We start from the raw sequence: 22,123 nt of genomic DNA, 5'->3' as shown, positions 1-22,123 counted from the left end.
CACAACCATGCATAACATCTTATGACTGAACCTGTGACTGCACCCCTGGAAGACGCATCCATAGCATCTTAACTGCATTTGATACTGTGGCTTACAATCTGAGTGGCTTGAGATAGTAAGGTCTGCAATTGCTGCTTAGAATCTGCAGCTTGTGGATCTGACATCATCTTAGTCAAATTGTGTAGAACAGGTAGCAAATATTTAGTCATTTGCTTCTGGTAGTTGATCGCTCTGAATACCAGGGTGGAGGAGGTGTAGACCTTCCTTCCCCACCTACCCACAGCCCTACTATCCTTGTCTGTGGAAAGGGCATTAGCAATAGGGAGATGTTTAGAAGGTTTATCCAAGGAAAGAGAGATAGCAGCAGGGTCAGCCACAAGGCTCTTATACAATTATTTTAGTTCACCAGTCACCTTGCAGAATCTGGCTGGTCTTTTAAGTGCCAGTGGTTGAGAATCATTATCTGAAGATGTACACTGAAAGGCTTCCTGGCATGCATCTGGTACTGCAGGGACTGGAGAGGGGACAGGTGTGCCCATTTCCATTAGACTTGCTAGAGAGGAGACAGGTGTGCCCATTTCCAAAAGACTTTAATATCATTTTTGAACATTCAAAATTTACTTAGATTGACATTCAAAATGTGTCATCATGTTCGGAATAGTTTCTCCAAAGGAAACCTCCTCAATAGGAGTAAGGACAGAGGGAGTCCCTTCACCTGAGGAAAGCTGTTCTGGGGAATGCATCTGTAAGGAATAGCTCAGGAAATGATTAGAATCCACAACCTGTTCTTTCTCAGTGGAACAGGAATCTTAAATGTGCCTTTGTGGTTTGGCTGTGGTAGGTGGGATGAAAAAGGAGATGGTTTCAGGGCCCTTACTGCTTTAAATAAACCCTGGGAGAAATCAGTCCAAATCTTTTTCTTTGGAAGCTGTAGTGGAGGTCACATGCCTAGTTCTCTGCTGCTTTTTTTTAGGTCTTATGTCCACCTGAATGAATCTTGGTGGTTCTGAACCTTTGTGAACTTCTCTAAGGCTGCCTTTAACCTCTTCCCCAACTATTATTTGAAGGTCTCCATGTGGACACACTGAAATAATAAGATATGGTTCTGCAGCCTGCAAGGCCTCAGGAGTCATACTGGCTTCTAATGGGGTATCTGTAATGGGCAACTGAGAAGGTATCTCATGGACTTAAGGTTCTACATCCACAGTGGGTGCATCTGACTCAGAGATGCAGGGCTGCAACTTGCCTTGGGGTCTCTTGAATTTCTTCTCTGGCAAAAGGATGATGTCAAATACTGGGGATTCCATCATTTCACTTGGGCCATGCATTTTAGATACTGAGTTTCAAGAAAAGTGTTACAGGAGGAAAGCTTCAACCTAAGGGTTTTTGAAACTAACCAAATGGCAGACGCAGCAGGGTTTGAGTCGTATTCTGGGCCTAAAAAAACAGGCATTTAATGTGCAAGCTCTTGTACAGGATCTGCCTACTGCACTTGCACTTACTGCTCCTAGCTGACATCTAACAAAAATAATCTACACAAACCAAAAAAAAAAATGTAAAAAGGAAGGTTGCCCAATGGGGCACTTATCTAAAATGTGAAAAAGTGAAGCAATGGTACCAATGACCCAAACAAGATCAGTCTGATGTACGACCTGCGTTTGGGCTGGCAGTAAGATGGTCTGAGGTACTCGTGCATGTCTTTATCTATATACCCCATCACTTATGAATGGAGGTCACGTGTCAGATATACACCCACAGGAAGGTAAAGTAGATGAAAACCCATATGTTAAGAATACTGCAACAGTGATTTCAGCCAGGATATCTGGAGGTGTAATCTGCTGCCCTTTGCTTATGCACACAGTGCTCCCATAACATAAATTGCTAACGGTTTATCTGTGGTAGAGTGCTAGACATGCATCTCCTCTCTTCACCTGTTCATAGGTGCAACTCCAAGCCACCCCCATCTATTTACTTGTCACACCACAGAATGGCTGCCATATGACAGCAGAAGCAGCTATGGTCTCTCAACTACCTATTAAGAGCTCTGAGAGCTAGAACTCTTACCTGCAGCTCTACATGGCAGATAAGCCATCTCATTATGGCATATCCATTACAGTAGGACACTGAAACAGACGGAAAGGTTCCCGATCCTACTAGTAAAGACTCCACAGTCTGGACCTGGAAATACATCTACTGCAGTAAAGGCCCACACGAAGATTGGTGGGAATAATCGTCCACTCCAAAGCTCAGAGATGTTTTCTGTAGACACCAGGAAAGTACTATGAGTGAGGGGTTACTATACAGCTATGTACTCTTCAACCTTCAGTGCAATACCTATACTCTAAAGCATGAAAGTGACACAATGGAAATCATGACTGCTACCAATACAATAGACCACAGCAAAGTCTGTGCCCAGACCCTTTGCCCTGTTTTCATTCAAGCTATTAAGGTCATGAGCTCATAAGCCATTCTGTACAGGACAAAAAGACTGACATTGGAGACTGTTTCATTTCAGTGCTGCAGAAGGCAATCCTAAAGAAGGAACAAGACAGGCATTTCCCACTTTAGATCGAGCTCCACAGACTGCAACATAGCAGCAATCACACTGCGCATGCTGCCAAAAAGTCTTTCAACAGGAAGTACCAAGAATCAATCCTCTAAATAACCTTGGTAAGAGAAAAAGGACAGTTGTGTTAGTAACCTTACTGTAACAGCAGATGCTCACACGATAACTTCTGTAGTAGCCCTAACTATATGGGTTCTGTCCTGCATAGGATAGAACAGCTTGACAGCTTCTAGACCTTAAGACCACTTTCCACACTCCTAAACCACTGGCAGCTGAAGCAAAGCTGAAGAAAATCAACTGTTTGGGTACAAAGTCCTTTAGAGCTTTCTTGCCAACTGACAGAGGGAGACTACAGCCCTGAAAGAGGTTAATGGTGGGTAAGTTAAACGTCCTCAACCTGGCAACAAAAAAATTACAAAATAAGAGTGATGGAGTAGCTACTGCAGCAATGATCACTCGAATAACCATTGTTATGATAAGTTTATTTACACAACTGTACTATGTTCAGTGATTGATCACTGCTGCTAGAGCCTTAACTATATGGGTAGACTACCGTAGCCTCTACTGACTGGGAGAAAGAAGGATGGGGGTCCAAGAAGCTCCTGGAGAATGGCCCTAGCGAACCCTGCTCTGAACCTGGAAAAGGAATCTCTTTGCACTGCTTTGCAAAGGTATATACAGAGAACCAAGCTGCTGTTTTTCGAATACTTCCAAAATCTACCCTCTTTCCAAAAGGCCACTGATGAAGCCAAGGCCCTGGCAGTGTGAGGTTTGACACTCCCTAGAATTACTTTGCGGTGGGTAAAACAAAAGGAAAGTGTAATTGTCAACTATTTGGAGACAATTTGATTTATCTCAGGTTGCCTTTTTTTTTTAGTTACCTTCATAAGAAATGAACTGATCAGAGTTTCCCAAGGTTTTAGTTCTGTCAAGATGATATTCAAGTTGTTTGTGGACACCCAGAGTATGAAGAATCCTTTCTCCCTCAAGTTCAGGTTCTGGAAAAAAGACAGGATGAGGAACACTTTTTCTCAAAGTAAAACTGGATACCATTTTAGGCATAAAAGAAGGAATAGTTCTCAAAGAAAAGTATAGTTGTGTACACTTGCCATAAATGTAGAGGTTCGAGTGTATTCACTGTTGCAGTCATTACACTTGGGTTATCCTGATGGCAGGCTACCCTCAGTCAGCCTGAATTCCAAAGTCTAGGTCTGGCGTCGGTTGCTGTCACCTCTTCCCTGACGTCAGTGCGCCAGGGGTATAAATGATGCAGCAGACGCCATTTTCTTCAGTTTTTCTTGCCCCAGATGTCAGGTGCTCCGAAAAGGGTAGGCTAAAAAATATGGCAATAAAACATGCATGCACCAAAATATGTTATAACTTGATCTACAAGCAAATACAACACATAGGTTGTATAGAGTAGAGAAGTGCAGATAATTTCCAGCAAAGATATGGGGGACGGTGGGTGGGTAACCTGGACTGCAACATTGAATACACTCGAACATCTACATTTATGGTAAGTGTACACAACTGTACTATGTTCTTTGTGTTTCACTGTTGCAGTCATTACACTTGGGTTGAATCCCAAAGCTATGGTTGGGAGGCTGAAGCTAATATAGCATTAGGAGCGGCTATGAGGCCCTGCAGAACTGCAGTGGCAAAGCCTGCCCTGGATTTAGAGTAGAGTGGTAAATGATAGTGCTTTGTAAAGGTGTGCAATGAACTCCTGGTAGCAGCCTCTAAAATGTCTTTGGTTGGTACTCCCCTGAGGAAGGCTGGTGAAGTGGCTGCTGCTCTGGTTGAATGTGGCCTGGTGCCCTTAGGCACTGGCTTGCCATGTTGTGAATAGCAAAAACGACTGCAGTGGATTATCCACTTAGAAATAGTCTGCTTTGAGATAGCCTTTCCTTGTGATCCTGCAGCATATGCCACTAGTAGTTGCTCTGTCCTTCTGAAAGCTTTGATTCTGTTCAAGCAGAAGTGTAGCTGTCTGTGTATGTCCAAAGAATGCAGAATTCTCTCCCCTTTATTCTGTGGGTTTGGATAAAAAGTAGGCAGATGTATAGCTTGGTTAAGAGCCACACTGGACACTACCTTAGGAATAAATGTCGGGTTTGTCCTCAGAGAAACCCAGTCTGGATAAAAAATGATAAAAGGTTCAACAGCCATGAGTGCTTGTAGCTCTGAGACTTGTCTTGCAGAGGTTATTGCTAGGAGCAGAGCTGTTTTCCAAGATAAAGATTTTATATCAGCAGTAGCGGCTGGCTGAAAAGGAGGCAGGGTGAGTTTTTCCAAGACATAACTGAGGTCTCATGCGGGTATTGATCTCCTTGGAGGCCTTAAATTTTTGGCTCCTCTGAGGTACTGCCTTAATAAAGGATGAGAAAAGATTGGTGGCTCTGTATTGTAATGAGCCGAAATTGCAAAGGCATGAATTTTAATCGATGAAAAGGATAGGCCTTTGTCCAGCATCTCAGTTAAATATTGCAAAATCTGAGGAATATTTGGTATAGCTGTGTCAATTCCTTGTGCCTGGTTCCAAGCACAGAATCTCTTCCATTTTCCAGCGTAAGATTTTCTGGTACTAGGCCTTCTGGCCTCCAAAATGACATCCATCACAGCTTTAGTGAGAGGCACGTTTTGTATGACTACATTATCCGCCATGCTGCCAGATATAAGGTCTTTAGCTGGCTGTGCAGGATTTGATTGTTTTGCTGGGATAGTAGATGAGGTATATGAGGCAAGGGCCAAGCCGGGCATTGAGACAAATTACTTAGGATTGGATACCAGTACTGGCGGGGCCAGTCTGGGGCAATTAGTATCATCTTTGGCTTCTCTTGTTTGACCTTTATGAGTACCTTGGGGAGTAGAGGCAGTGGAGGACAGGCATATACAGCTAAGCTTTTCCAGTTGAAAGATAGGGAGTCCACTTTCCATGGTTGTCTGTGATAAGTCCTTATGCAGAATCTTCTTAGTTGGTAATTATGAGGAGAGGCAAATAGCTCTATCTCCGGGCATCCCCATTTCCTTGTTATCATGCTGAAGACTTGTGGATCCAATTTCCACTTGTGGGGATCCATGAGGTTTCTGCTTAGTTCGTCTGCCAGAGTATTTATCTTTCCTGGCAGGAATTGTGCCTGCAGATGTACTTGGTAAGTCAATGCTGTGTCCCGCAAAGTAATAGCTAGTCTGCAAAGGGGGTAAGAATGAGTGCCTCCCTGCTTGTTTATATACCACATGACAGTGGTGTTGTCTGTCTTTATAAGTAATTGTCCCGGATGAAGTAGGTCCTTGAAGGCTGTCAGGGCATTCTGAACAGCTAGCATCTCTTTTTGATTGATATGTAGATGCATTTGGTTTGCGGACCATGTGCCTTGAATACACCTTCCTGCCATGTGGGCCCCCCAGGCATAATCTGATGCATCCGTTGTTAATGTCTGCCTGGCTGGGGGTAAAGTGAATGGCTGTCCCTTGTTCTGGTGACAAGCCTTCGCCCACCATCGAAACTCCTGTTGCAGGCAGAGAATAAGGGTAATTATTGTTTCCAGGCTGTGGCAATGTTGAGTCCAGACACTTTTTAGGTACCATTGAAGTTTCCTCATATGCAGTCTCGCATATGGAATAAGTAGAATGCAGGATGCCATGAAGCCCAAAGCCTGCAGAATTTTTCTTGCAGATAACTGGGCCTTTGTTGCCAACAGGTTGAAATAGGTGGTCAGTTGTCTTTGTTTGTCTGGTGTGAGATAAGCCATCTGGGCAGTTGTATTTAAGCTTGCACCCAGGAATATTATCTCTTGAGAGGGTACTAGTTTTGATTTCTTTTCCTTGACTGTGTACTCTAGGCCTGTTAGAAATCTCTTTATAAATGCCAGATGCTGTAGTAGAATGTCACTGTTCTCTGCTTGAATGAGGTAGTCGTCCAAGTAAGGATATATTTGTATTCCTCTTTGTCTGCAGAATGCAATTACTGGTGCCAGGCACTTTGTGAAGACCCTGGGCGCAGCAGATAAGCCAAAGGGCAGTGCAGAGAATTGGTAGTGCAATGAGCCAGCTTTGAATCTGAGGTATCTTCTGCATGTTTGTCTGATTGAGACATGCAGGTATGCCTCTTTTAGGTCTAAAGTGACAAGCCAAGCCTTCTTGCCCAGCATGGGCAAAAGTGGTTGTAGAGACAACATTTTGAATTTTGGAATATCCAGGAATGTGTTTAGAACAGATAGGTCCAGTATTGGTCTCCAGGTCTTGCCCTTTCTTGGTACCAAGAACATTCTTGAATAAAATCCTTGTCCCTGCTCTTGCTCTGGTACTTGTTAAATGGCCCTAATGACCATGAGGGATGAGACTTGCTTTTGTGCCTCTGCCCATTGATTTTTTGGCAGGTCTGGCCAACCGTTTGTCCTTGGTAAGGTATGGAAGTGAAACTTGTAGCCTTGTTACGCTATGTCTAGGACCCATTTGTCCTGGGTTATTATGTGCCAATTTTGAGAAAAAAAAGTGCTAGTTGTCCCCCTAAAGGTGCTTCCAGAAGATAACAGCTTGGTGCAGGCAGGGGGAAGTCATTGGGACCATTTCCTGTATGGCTGTGATTTGTCTTCTCCACTTTTGGAGGTAGAAGCACCCCATTGTTTAGGCCTGTACGAACTTTGGGGCTGGGATCTGCCTTTTGGGCATCTGTATCTGCCCCTTTGTGGTCTGTCTGACACTGGAAAGGATCAATTCTTGGTAGGCCAGTGTCTGCTAAATCTAGGAGGCTGTACCTGTAAGAAATCCTTAACCGTTTGCATAGATTTAGCTTTGTCCTCCATTTTCTTTAACACCTCTTCTGCTTTAACACCAAACAAAGTATCATGCTGTAATGGAGCATATAATAATTTTGCTTTGACATGATCAGGCAGATTTTGCTCCTTTAACCAAGCATGCCTCCTGATGACAGAACCCTTAACAGCAGACCTGCAGGAGGCCCCCAAAGAATCAAAACCACATTGCAAAGAATGCTTTCCAACTTGTTCAGTTGCATGCAAGAAATCCTGCATTTCTTTGTTTTCTGTACATTCAGAATTTATCAACATTTTCTGTTTAAGCAGTGACATAATATATTGCTGATATTTGAGCATATGAAACTGACAATTTAAAGCCCTTATAGCCAAGGTAGCAGAAGTGTAAATCTTTTTTCCCCATCTGTCCAGTGCCCTAGAATCCCTGTCTGAGGGGGTAGGGTTTTTTGCAGTGGAAGCCTTGACCCCTTTGGGACCCTGAGAGGTAGTTTCTGGGTCAGCAGCAGGGTTTTTGAAAAGCAATTTATGAGAGGAACCCTGTAGTACCTGTCTGGCTTAACAGGAGCTGGAGGTAAGGAGTCAGGGGTCAGACTGGACTCTGAAAATACATCATCTACAATGTCTAACACAGGGGGAATAGCTAGGAGCCTGTATTGTGGTAGCAAAAGGAAGTCTCTGAGCCTTTTCTTCGATTCTGAAAAATCTTGGCTCTCCCAGTGGAAATGCTCCCTCATGGTATGCAAGGTTTCCCCAAAAGAGTAATCCTCAGGAGGAGAGGCTGAAGGGATAGATTTTTCAGCATCAGAATCCTCATAGGGAGGAAGAGAGTATTCCTGATCAGAAGAGAAATCAGAAGAAATGGAAACCTGATCTGAAGATTCATATTCTGTCTCTTGCCTAGGCCTTTTATCAGGAGGGGGATGGGAACCCCTGATCAAAGTAATTAAGTCTTCGGCCATTTTGAGCATCTGTTTTTTTGGGCATGGAGGCCTGTCCATGAGGCTGTTGTACTTGTTTCTTTGTCTTTAAAGGTGTTTTAGTCTTTGCCTTTGAAGCTGAAGTAGTTTTAATGTATAATTGAGTAGGTCTGAAAACACCCTCAGAAGCAGATGCCTGCTCAGCAGCTCCAGACCCATATGAGGGAATAGTCTCCGAAGGTCCAATACTTTGAGCTTCCAGCGGCCTAGTCGACTCCACGTGAGAGTCGGTAGCGGCCTGCAGGTCTAAAGTAGCAGGCGTCAGGGGCTGCAAAGGCGCCTCACTGAGAACCGGCGACTGGCTTAGAAGAAGCCTCATTGTCGGTTTTGGACCTCGGATGCCTGTCCTTTTCTTTTTCCTTTCGTTTCTTGTGAATTCCGGTAGTCGGATGGCTATCCAATGACATCGTATAATTAAATCTTCTGCCAAAGTAATGTAATGCAAAATCGCACCGATGCTTAATAGTGCGTTGGTTAAATCTAGCACAAAACCGACAACTAGCAATGTCGTGGTCAGGGCCTAGGCAAGGAATACAGTAAGAATGAAAGTCCTTATGAGGTATTTGCTTCCCTCAAGAAATACAATTATTAACTTTTTCTGACATCGGTCTGGAGCAAGAAAAAAGTTTCCCCAATGGGGTACTTAGCTTTTAATGAAGACTTCGGATCTGAAATTCGAACCCCAAAATCTCAGGAGTCGGCCGACCGGCACTTGCGAACTGCTTATGTTTCAGGCACCGCGCGGCAAGAAAGACTGAAGAAAATGGCGTCGGCTGCATCATTTATACCCCTGGCGCACTGACGTCAGGGAAGAGGCGACAGCAACCGACGCCGGACCTAGACTTTGGAATTCAGGCCGACTGAGGGTAGCCTGCCAGCAGGATAACCCAAGTGTAATGACTGCAACAGTGAAACACGAAGAACATCACTGTATTTGTGGAAACTGAGATAAGGTTGAACCACCATAACAGCTTGGGACTCTCTCTCCATATAGAAGTCAGAGATATCAGCATAACTATTTTCCATGTTATGAACCTCAAAATCAGCCTGATGGGCTAGCTCAAATGGAGCAGAAACTAATTTTTACAAGACAAAGTTGAGATCCCAAAGTGGAACAACCTGTTTTCTAGGTGGTCTGGTATGCAACACCCCTTTCAAAAACATTTTAACATTATATGATCAAATAATATCCTTTCCACAGAAATAGTAAGATTTTCGGTCATTTTCTATGTTATAGCAAAACATGCCATTTTACACATTCTGATAGGCATGCTCATAAGGAAAGTTGACAACACAACCCTAACCAACAGCTTTTAAGCTGTGCAAAACAAAAGTGGAATTATTATACTAGGTCAGATCCAAAAAATGTCATAACCTGAACCAGTACAGAGATAGTTATTTATAGTTAGGGTGGAATTCAGGTCAGAAGGGGTTCTTGAAAAGGACAGGATACAACGTTAGGAAAACAATGAGCTCACAACAAACTGGTATACTTCAGTTCTCTTCAGAGTACAAAATAAAGTTATCAAAACAAATATATATTGGTGTGATATCAGACTCAAAAAGAGCATCTGCTCCATTTCTATATGATGGGGTAAACAAATTACATTTTAATTGAAATTTTAGATTCAGCTACTCAATTTGAACTTCAGGATCAGAGCCCAGGCCAGGAACATTTTACAGATAATTGTGCCTGCAACATTACCTGAACATTTAATGACTGAATGCTGAACCAGTTTAGAGAAGCTTATATATAGATATATATATATATATAGATAGATATATATATAGATATATATATATATATATATATATATATATATATATATATGTGTGTGTGTGTGTGTGTGTATATATATATATATATATATATATATATATATGTATGTATATATATATACATATATATATACACACATATACACACATATATATACTGACAGCAAAAGCAGTCAAAACAGCTACTACTCTGGGACAGACTTTCTGAAAACACTAAGCAGTTCGGGGGTTAAGGTCTGCATGCTGCTAAAACTAGAACCTGCAAGCAGTTGTTGGTTTGCTAAACGACCTCTGTTTACTGAGACTTCAAGCAAGTCAATAAACTAGACTGCTCCAGGGTCACCCTGAAATGTTTAACAGGTAAACAAAACGTTATTTATTAGTTATTTAAATACCAATACTTCTTTACTAAGTTAATTTTTTTTACATTCTGATTTACATTTTTTAAAACCTTCAATGACAACCATGAAAATTCAGTGCATTCACCACTTCTCTCTCTGTGGCTTTTGTTATACGATTATGAAGTGTGGCACTTAATATAGTAAGCCCTCATTCAAAGGTTCCTTTAACTTACCCAACAACAAACTATCACGCCAAAATTTAATGCAAAGCTTTCAGGTTAACCACCCTTCATCAGTACATAAAACCATATGAATTTTTCCATTATTTAAATAGGGAACTATTTAAAATCACATGTTTCAGCCAGCCTAACATCATGAACTAACAATTAACTTTTAAAATGACCTCATACTAAACATGATATTGCATTTAAAAGAAACTTACATTTTAAAACATACAGCACTACTTGGTTAAAATATGTTCTATGATCTAAATATATATGCATCTACATAATAACAACAATAATATTTACAATATTAAAAATATGAACTAAATTAACCATTTTCTCTATGCCTTTTTATTAATACTGGTTTTAAACTAACCACATTATTCAAACCAGGTTTAACATCTGCTTGAAGTCTAATGATCCAATCATATTCCTTCAATTCCAATGTATTATTCATATCACCTCCCCTACTACCCATATTCACTGTACCTATACCCCTAAACTTAAACTTATGTGTATTGTCATTCTCAGTAATGTGTTTACTCAATGCATTTGTTACCACTTTCCTTCTAATTTCAGATTTATGCTCTACTATACGTTCTCTTAATTTCCTAGTGGTCTTCCCTACATAAAATGCTGTACATAATGTGCACGTGGCTAAATATACTACTCGAATCATATTACAATTTACGGGAAACCTAAAAGTAAATATTACTTTAGTTACAGGATGTTCAAAGCTATCTGTCTCATCGTATATATCACTACAACTACAATTATAACATTTTATTGTATGGTCCCACTGATGCAGTGTTTTTGACGTTGGAGAGTGCCGAGATGACCGGCACTATTGAGATAACAGGATGAGGAATGGTGGCAGGTATACTTTGATGGATGAATGGAGGAGACGGGATGAAATTTTCTCCAAATCTGTCAGCAAGCAGGTTGGCTATTACCTCTGGTTGAGTATGGGTGGTGCCATCCACAACCAGTTCATTTAGCCAATAGCTTGGTATTCCCTTTTAGATTTCATAAGTAGTTAAAGGAAAACTCCACCCTCACCTAATGGTCTCAATCCTTAGATTGCTTTTCTCCTTATGATATGGCTCCAGTACTGTGGAGGTACCACAAACCTGTTTGTACTTCATAAATCTGTCATTTCCTTGCCTTGGAATGAAAGGAAGGGGAAAGCCCACCTACATTTGTAAGCTTAACTTCTAACACACTTTGCAGGCAAATTATTTTTTTTCGACTGCATTACATACCACAGACACAGATAAATCTGTAGTTCACCCTGTGAGGTACTGCTGTCAGTCCTAGACAGTAATTAATTCTGCTGCTATAAAAAAAGACAAAGCTTTGAGACTATTTTCCATCATCTTTACTGCAGAGAGGAGGAGAGAACTTCACAGTTGCTACCTATGTAGCCATGCCCTTCATAGCAAAACAAAGCAATTAGATAAGTTAGAGATATAAAGCAGCTGTCACCTCTTCTGACAAATTTACACATGCAGCATCAGAGTATTGAAATACTGAGCTTTAAATGCTGGTTATTTATACTTCTTTATTAAGAAGACAAATGTAGTATCAAAGATTTCTGTGACATTTAGAGAAAAATCAGAAAATATTTTTTTATTGTAAAGTACCAACACATTCACCATTTTCATTTCCCACACAGACAGGACAGCACTGCCCAAATAAGGACTGCTCTGCAGATGGAAAGACAGACGGCAGCCTTATCAACTAGGTACAATAATAGTGTTTATAAAAAGGTATTTTATGCTAATTTTGTGACATCCTTCCAGAAGTGGGTGCAAATCTGGTACACATATCAATGTTAAGAACTACCCATATTAGTCAGTCCTTATACACTGCATTCCATTCCCCTTAACAGTAGTAACTATCAACTGTCCATGATGCGTTAAGGATCATTTACTGCAGTGAGAGTTTAAAAATTTGGTCTGTCAATTCACTGAGATCCACAAAATAATCCCTTTACAAAAGCCTGCTACTTTAACTACTTTCTTTTGCTGGAAGGAGCTAACAGAAATTTATAGTATAGAACAAGCTCTGACAGACACAAAAATTAGGCTCACTCAAGGAAATACAGAAGCAGTTCTGTTACAGAAGGTGTGTTAGATGACAGTGCTTCACACTCCTGCCATTATATCTTAAAGCCTTGAGAAAACACCACTGGCATGACTCATGTAAACAGGACTTGAAATGTATTCTAGAAAGAAGGAATGAAAGCAAGAAAACAAGAATGAATTACCCTGCCAGGCACCATCGACTGCCATTTTGTGGGAAATCCATTAAAATTGCAAAAGAAGCACCTGGAGTGATTTTGAGCCATTAAAAAAGCTAAGAAAATAAAGATAGAAAGAAAAAAAAACATGTTTTTTTTGAGCTCTAAGGTGAGTTTTCCTTTAAAAAATGACTTGTGATTATCCTTACATAGGGAGGCTATTTTTGCTTTGTAATTACTTATGGAGGAGTTGACAAGATCTCCAATTTGTTTGTTTAAGCTAGAGAGCGATTTCTTCCTCTGTTCCCTCTTGTTCTTGGACATAAGTTTCTTTCTCTTGTTGTATAGTCTTGTTTATACTAGGGGGTCCATCAGGATGTCTTGTTTTTTCAACAATACCTGTTTTTAATCCGGTCAGGTACAGCCAATTCTACACAACTGCTTAAGTGGTTAAACAGGGCATCGGTGTATTCCTCTGCAAAGAAGTCCATGTTACCTGCACTCAAATGGGCTTTGAAATTCTTACACCATCACTTAGCAGCAAGTAATTTTTCTTAGAAAAATGTTTAAGCATTTTGGAGCTTAATGGGGTATCTGATCTTATAATTCCATCGAACAACACTGTTTTATGGTCATATCTTACCAGGGAGGACATCACATGGAGGTGGGTGAGGTGCAATGATCTCCCCATGTTGGTGAGTACTATGTTCAGGACATATGGGTCTCCTGTGGGTGTGCTGATTAGCTGTTCCAAAGCATCTGCATTGACAAAGTCCAAGCAGCTCTAAACCAACATGTTTGTGGTCATGTCTGCTTCCCAGTCAGTGGCAGGATAATTAAACTCACCCATGAGTAAGGTGTTGGGCTATATGGCAAGTAACTCCAGTAAGTCCAGTTACACGGAATGCTTTTCTTGTTTCATGGTGGGGGGCCTACAGCTAGGTGTGATGTGGTAGGGGTCTTTGCCTACAGTTAATTGGACAAGGAGTAGCTCAACAGAGTCATACTGACTATTCTCGAGGTGAACTTATCCTTAATGATGATGGATACACATCCTCCTTTGGTTCTTTCATGTTCAGTTTGTGATCTGAGCATACAGAAAGTATTTGTAGACTTGCATGGCCAGGATGCTTTCTGTGCCTCTGAAACATGTCTTGGTGATTGCACAGACATCTGCATCTTCTAAAGTGACGAGTGCTTCCAGGGAGTGCAGTTTCTCATTTAAACTCTTAGCACCAAGCAGCAATACTTGGAGTTTATCTAGAGAAGATTTTGTAATGTTGGGAGGTTGGCTATTTTGACACTTCCTAAAAATGGCACAATAGGGGGTGGCTAACGTCTTTGCCAGTATCCGAAAGCCTAGAGGAGACAAGTGCAGACCATCTTAGGCAAAGCAGTGTGGCCTGTGCACCATGTCTTCCTAGGCTGACAGATACTGGATCCCCTTTGACACCAGAGGCTAATCCAATTGTTAAAAGTGAATCATTTTTGTTTGTACTGTGGCATCATCCTTGGAGAAGGCAGAATGCTGCTCAAGGCTAGGCTTAAACCTGCCTGTGACATATGATACGAGAGCTCAGTCATGTCTCTCTTTATACAGCCCAGTGAGGTATGTTTCAAGTCACTCACCCCCACTTGGACTATGACAGAATCATACTAGCACTTGTGGTTGAGTGACTTGAGTGCTTGTGTGACCTGATGGATCCTAGTACCTTACAAGCAACTAACCACAACCTGCCCCTTATCCAGCCTGGTGAGGGGAACATCAGTGTATCTAAACATGGAGCTGCCTATGACCAATACATTAGGTTTTGTGGTGTTATGCTTTTTGGGCTTATTTGTTGAGACACTGGTATGTGTATTATGTGTCGTGGTTGTTTTTTGCAGTGTTGCGTGTGTAAGTGGTTTCTGTATGGGAGGTCTTTTGGTAAGTTACTAGTGAGCATTTCCACATATATGGGTTTATGTGCAGTGTCCTTATTTAGTGTGTGTGTGTGTGTGTGTGTGTGTGTGTGTGTGTGTGTGTGTGTGTGTGTGTGTGTGTGTGTGTGCAGACAACCTAGTTAGCATTCAATTTGTCCTTATATAGGTTCATAGGTACGTACTAGGCTATCTGCCCTAGGGCATTTATAAGCCTAGGCAGAATGTGGAAGCTTTCGCCACCCTTTTAGACTAGATTCATGAGCCTCTGTCCAGCAGGGTCATAAAGTGATCCCAGGGGTAAATTTACGATTTCCCATCCACTCATCAAGATTTCTCTTGAAGAGGGTCAGTGAGGGGGTCTGCCTAACATGGACTGGGATTCTATTCCAGAGGGAGGGCAGCCTTTGGGATATGAATCTATCCCTCCAGCATGTCCTGCTTATTGTTGTGCTAAGGTCTAAATCCCTGGAGCGTGTAGCTCTAATGAATTTGGTTTTCTTGAGGTGGAGCATGTCCAACAATTCCGGGTTGGTCATGGCCTTGAACGTCAGGCAGAGATCACCTCTGAGTAGGCAGTAAGCAACTAAGTAGAGCTGGAGTTTCTTTAGTCGAGCTGCATAGGGCATCTGTTTGAGGCCCACGATCCTCTTGGTGAGGTATACGAGAGTCTTGCCGCCAATTTCATAGTGTAACTACACATATTTCACAAAGTATGTGTTTGTTTCAGGAGTAAGACCCCAGTGATTAACAAGTGTTACTTGGCCAAGATGGGTTCTGTGGCATTCACTGTTTAAAACTGCGGCTAGAATTAGTCTTCAACGTCATTCTTCCTTCCCCAACTCACCGACTTCTCTCAGCAAAATACACTATGGAATACAAAAATGCTGCAACAAAACACCAGAAGAAATACATATTTTTCCAACAAATATAATACAGAATAATGCAAAAATCAAATGCTTACAAATATAAAAAGTAAGATGAAAATATTTTTCTATGCAGCATTTACTACTAGATTAAGGGGAAATAACTAAATATGTAATAAAAAAATAAAATAGCTTGTGTTTTCTTGTTCATTTGCAACTGAAAACTAAGCTTGAAAGCATTGCTTTTTTTCAGACTCCAGACCCACACTATTTATCTGAGGTGTGATGCTGGCAGTCAGTGACTGATAAAGTACATTTAAATTTCATTGTTGCATAACCATTGCTTTCTTAATGGTTTTGTAGTTAGAGTAAGTGACCCAACCTAAATATTTTGCCACTCTTAGTAGCCTTCATGATTTGGGTTGAGTTCTCCTCTAAGGAAAAAAGAAGTTATGTCTTACCATAAAGTTTCATCTGTGTTGTTGATCTTCATTCATTCATTCATTACTGATGGGTGTCAATTCCGTCCTCGGAACCGAGTTGGCCTTTTAACAAGCTCGTGCCAGACAAAAAACTCTCGAGCTAACCTTTAACCCACAATGCCCTTCCCCATGTTACCTTAGATTGAGCTTGCCTATTATAAGTAAAGCAGAGGCGGTCTCTGAGCAGAAACCCTAAGAAGGAGTAGGACCCGATTTGATCCTCCAGGAGCCTCTGGAGGGGGGAGGGAGGGTGGGACATAATGAATGAATGAATGAAGAACAACAACACAGATGTAACATTATGGTAAGACATAACTTCTTTACCTGATGTTGTTAATCTTCATTCATTCCTTACTGATGGGACAGAGTCCCTAGCCATTCCTGGGAGGCCCTTATGGAAGTATGTTCCTGAGCACCACTGAGCCACAGGATGCTCTTCCCCTGGAAGTCAAATCCAATTTGTAATGAGTAATAAAGGTATGAGGGGTAGCCCAAGTTGCAGCTGCACAAATATCATTCAATGACGCATTTGCATGAAAAGCGACAGAAGTTGCTACTGACCTGGTAGGTAGAATGTGCTCTAACTTTGCTTGGTAGAGAGGTTTTATTTAGTTGGTAAATCAAGGACATACGGTCTCTGAGCCATTTGGACAAGGTTACCTTTGAGACAGGGTTTCCCACTTTTGGGCCTGAATAGGATACAAAGAATTGGTCTGATGTACGTATTGACTTTGTTCTGCCCAGATAAAAACTTAGCTGTCTATGAACATCTAATAAAGGAAGACAGTACTCCCCCTTGTTTGAATAGTTTGAGGAAAAAATATTAGAAGATCAATCAATTGGTTTACTGTCAAATCTGAGATAACCTTAGGTAGAAAAGAGGGACTTTTCCAGAGTGATACTCTGTCTTTATGAAATACCATATAAGGTAATTTAATACACAGGGCCTGGAGCTCTGAAATGCTGATGTGACAGCTATTAAAAATAAGGATTTCCAGGACAAGAAGGTAAGATCACAAGTGGAAGCAGGTTTGAAAGGTGAACATGTCAGGGATTGCAGTACTAAAGTCAGATTCCAGGGTTCGATGGGTTCTCTGAAAAGTGGTCTAATGTGGAAAACGCCTTTTAAGAAAGCATTGCAGAGGTGATGGGATTAATGACGGGTGTCGGAACCCACTGTGGAAATTTGAGATAGCAGCTAAATGTACTTGAATAGTTGAGGCAGCTGCTCCTGACTGAAGAAGATTTGATAAATAATCCAAAACCACTCCAACTGGGGCTAAGCAAAGAACAACTTGTCTTTGTCTAGACCAAATAACAAACCTTTTCCACTTGCTGAGACGAATTTTCCTGGTAGACGGTTTATGTGAAGCCAATAAGATATCACACACTGAGGAGGTAAGGTTATTCTGCCTGGCTATTACTGGAAGTGAAGATACCAAGCTGTCAGCTTGAGGTTGGGAATGTTCGGGTGAGTCAACCCTTGTGGGTGCGAGATCAATTCTGGAGTGGGATCCAGAATCCAAGGTTGGTACAGTAGATGAGGCCAAAGGAAAGGGAACTAAGTTTGTCAAGGCCAATAAGGAGCAATGAAATTACTCTGCCTCTCAGATGAAGGGCTTTCCTCAGAAACTGGAAAATGAGAACGGGGGGCAAGGCATCCAGAAGTCCCATGGGCCAATTGTGGATTACAGCATCCCTCGGGGACTCCCCCTGTGGGGGATTAGGGCAAAACAGCTGCTGCATTTGTGGTTTGAGGGAGATGTGAATAGGTCGCAGCAAGGCTGGCCCACCGGCTGAAAATGTTCACCGCAAGGACAGGACTGAGGGACCACTCGTGAGGCAGTAGGATGCATCTGCTCAGCTTGTCTGCTATCACGCTGGAGCTCCCGGGAATATGCATTGCAATTAGAAAGTGGTTGGAAGGTATCACTCACTGCCAAATTCTCATGGCTTCTCGACACAATGGGTAGGATTTGGTTCACCCTTGTTTGTTGATGCACCGGACTACTAACATGTTGTCTGAATGAATAGCAATTGTCCCCAACGGAAGGACAGGGTGAAAGGCTTGCAACGCTAGAAGCATCGCCCTTGGTTTCTAGGACAGTGATATGCAGCTGGGCCTCTATGTCTGACGAAGTACCTTGGACCGTCTTCCCCTGGAAAAGCCCCCTCCCACCTTACCAGGGAAGCGTCCATAGTCACAGTGGCCTTCGGCTGTGTTGGGTAAAAGGGGCGACATCATTGCTGTTCATCTGGCTTTATTCACCACATTAAGTCCTGTTTGCATCGCTGAGTTATCATTATTTGAAAGGACAGATGATGTTGTAAGGGATACCACTGAGTTAGTAGGAGCCACTGGAGAATCCTCATGTGTAGTCCTGCCAATGGTACTACGATAATTGAAGCTGCGATGGATCCTAGGAGTTGAAGCACTGTTCGGGCAAGGACTAGTTTTTGACACAGTATCATCCATATTTGGGATCTTATCCTGTTTAGTCTGTGGTCTGGCAGGGAGACTAAGCAGGCACTTGTGTTGAAGATCGCCCCGATAAACTCTAAGGAATGGGAGGGAAGCAGGTTGCACTTTCCCCAGTTTATCTAGATTCCCGATGATTTTGCTATCCTGAATGTGTTGTTTAGTGTTATCTCCAGTAGACACTTGGTGGGGGCGGCAAGGAGCCAATCGTCTAGGTACAGAAAGACCACGAATCCTTGGAGTCTCAAGTGAGCTGTTACTACTGCCATGCTCTTGGTGAAAACTCTTGGGGTTGTAAAGAGTCCGAAGGGCAGGGCACGGAATTAAAAATGATTGGACCCTAGCTGGAAGTGAAGAAATCTCCTGGAGCGCTTGTCCATTTTTATGAGGTAATACGTATCCTGAAAATCTATTGAGCACATCCAATCATCTTTCTCCAATAAAGGAAGGATAGACTGAATCGTGACCATCAGGAATTTTTCTTGTTTGACAAATTTGTTTAAAACACAGATCCAGAATTGGTCTCCAGTTCTCTGTTTTCTTTGGCACTAAAGAGAGACTTGAGTAGAATCCGGATCCTATTTTGATCTGGTGGGACTGCTTGGATGACTTTTTTTGAAGCAGCTTTTGAATTTCTAGTGCTGCAGTTTCCCTTTGACTGGGTGGATGTCGGGAATTTGAGATGGTAACTCTGAATAAAGAATGAAAGGGATGTAACAACTTCTGGTTATAATCCACTGCACCCATAGATCTAATGTTATTGTTAGCCAGAAAGAAAGGTGAAAGGAAAGACATCCCCCAACAGCTTCCAGAGGAAAGCAATCAGGCCACTCCTCAGGAGCACTGACAGGGTTGTCCAGAGAGAGAGCGAGAGAGAGAGTCTCTGGAGTCCTGATTACACAAGCCCACTCTGCCCCTGTATAGGCACCTTCCTGATGAGTTATCCCCTCTGCCTTGGGGAGTATACTCACCATGCATGTCACAGAAAGGACCCTGTGATTTCTTGTGCCACACCTTTCTGCTCCTTTGGTTCCTAGAATATGGACCTTGAGGAGTGGAAAAATGTACGCTCACAGCAGACAGGGTCTTACCATCCTTTTCACACTTGACCAATGTGTCTTTTAACTTAGGGCCAAAAAGGGAGGATGCTTCAACTGGAGCGTTAAGAAAGGAAGACTTAAAAGGGTCCTTAAAGTCACATCCAGGTGTGACACCAGATGACAGCCCCTGAACCCACTGCTCAAGCTGCTCCTTCAGTGGCGTGAGAGATCAGACGCATGGAGGAGTTGGATATGGATTCTAGTGTAGCTAGCTGCGAGGCGACTTTATCACTGACCTTGTCACAAACAGCTCCTGCCTATCAGAGAGTTCAGTGACTAAGTCTCTTTGAAGCCTGGTGAAATGTGCCAGATAATTCAAAAACCTAACTGCAAAGGTTGATGATGCAAACAATTGCTTCCCTAGTCTGTCCACTCCCCGTTCGGGGCGTGGACAATCTGGCTCTCCTTGGACAGTTCCTTTTTGGTGGCAGCCGCCACCACCATCGCGTCTACTGAAGAACCTTGGACCAATGAGGGTGTTGCTCAGGGGGAGATAAAATTTCATCTGGCCTCCATGGGATTGGTTCAATGGTGTCAGGACTTTTCCAAACCGTGCTGCATGATGAGCTGAAAAAGCTCATCTGCAGGCAGGGTCACACAGGAGGTAGAGGGTTGAGTATGAAAAGCCTGCAGGAACACAGACGCCACAGAAAAAGGAACCGGTGGGCTTTAAGTCACCCCACAGCTTAAGCACTTCCAGGATGTCTCTGAACGAGACATCATCAGGAGGTGACCGTGGGGATCCCTCCCCCTTCGTCGTAGTCAGTGTCCTCGGTAAGGGACTCCTCTGGTGAGTCTATGTGCTTCCTCTTGCACATTTTCTTGTGTTGTACCTCTTCAGTAGGGGTTTCTAAGGAGGACTCTGAAGAAAGGGCACCCTGTGGCAGGGTATCCTTGTGCTTGAAGTCCTGGTGCAGTGGCTTGTGTTAGCTGTGGCTAAGAGGAGACGACATATCTCAGGTTCCGATGCCGACGGCTATCCTGCAGAGTCAAGTGCCCTCTCCATTGCTTGGAAAGCTGGCCTGCCTGAAGAGGGATGGGAGCCCAGAACCAGAGTCACACCAGGCTCTGAGCCCACTCCCAAGGACGGAGCCTCAAGGGGACTCGGTACCGACAATGTTCCTGGAACCATGGACGGCACCGGAGAAAAAAATGGAGTGATGCCAGGAACCGCAGAGCCCGCAGTCCAGTCCTGAACCTGAAGATGGACTGGCTCTAAACAAGTCAAAGACCAAAGGGTCAGCTCTGGCACAACAGTGAGATCCACTAGTGGCACCGAAGATGCGGGAACTGATAAAGGCATCGGTGCCGAATACTTTGAAGCCTCCAAAGAGATCAAAGGAGGAGAGTAAGCTGGAGTCCGTGGAAACAGATGCCCCAATCCAACGGGGAGTGGGGGGCTTATAAGGTGTTGCAATCCCTCTGGCCATAAGCAGCTGGTTCACAAGGCGCACCCCGTCCAGTCCTGAGAGGCTCCTGGTCAATCTGGTGGATAACCACGACAGTGATTCTGTTCATTCTAGGAAAGGGCTAAATTGCAGCTCCACAAAACGATCAAGTGAAGGGGAATATCGGGTCCGTGCACCAATGTCTCTAGTTTAGAGAGCTATGTAGCAGGGTTTTCCAAGCTTAGAACCGAAGCAGTAGTTAGGCTCAGTATTGTGGTATGTCAAGAAGTCAAATTTTGAGGTTTAGGTGGAGTCAGTGCCAATAAACTAGGCACCGATGATAAACAAGTTGTACACAATACAGAGGACGGAGCTGTGGAAGGTAGTTTCGACTCTGGAGCCGAAAGAGTCATTTTAGGTACTTTAGGTCTTGGTTCCTCCTCCTTTGCATCAGCGGGAGAAAAAGGAACCAAATGAAACTCTTTTTGTGTTCCTTGTGCTCTTTTCTGACAGGGGGTGAGCCCTCCAATGAAGAGATAGCCACTGAAAAAGGCATCTTACGAAGGCCTTTCAAAATCTGTTTATTTTTTCGTTCGTTAAGGGTCCAGGAACTGAAGCCTTGACAAATGGAACAAGAAGGCTGAATTGACAAATGTAGAACTCCCAAACTGTAAATGCATGATATATGGAAGTCACTGTTAGGCATTTTGTGGCTAAACTTGTCGCACTGTTTAAACCCTGAGGCTCCTTTGTTCTCAGACATGATTCACAGACAGGATGAATAGTATTAATAATGGAGAGAGTTTTTTTTTTTCTTGAAGGAAATAAGGTTAAAAAAGAGAGAATACAAACTATGGTAAGAAAGATTATGAGAGCGGCTAAAGGGGAAAGGTGGTTCCAACAATGGCAAAAGAGAATAGTTAAGGAAAAGGAAGTGTTAACTAGAAAAGCGAAAGTGGGTAAAGGCTGACGAGAAAGAAGTAA

At 42.7% G+C, this 22,123-nt stretch overlaps 1 protein-coding gene across 1 annotated transcript in view; it reads right to left on the bottom strand.

Moving 5' to 3' along the window:
- Positions 1 to 22,123, bottom strand: part of ZZEF1 (zinc finger ZZ-type and EF-hand domain containing 1) — a gene marked incomplete in the record, with an annotated part of 3,903,331 nt that overhangs the window by 2,358,605 nt on the left and 1,522,603 nt on the right.

Source organism: Protopterus annectens, chromosome 9.part0 (assembly GCF_019279795.1).
Source record: "Protopterus annectens isolate FY-2018-M chromosome 9.part0, PAN1.0, whole genome shotgun sequence".
Taxonomy (NCBI): domain Eukaryota; kingdom Metazoa; phylum Chordata; order Ceratodontiformes; family Protopteridae; genus Protopterus; species Protopterus annectens.
This window is presented reverse-complemented; position numbering and strand designations above follow the sequence as displayed.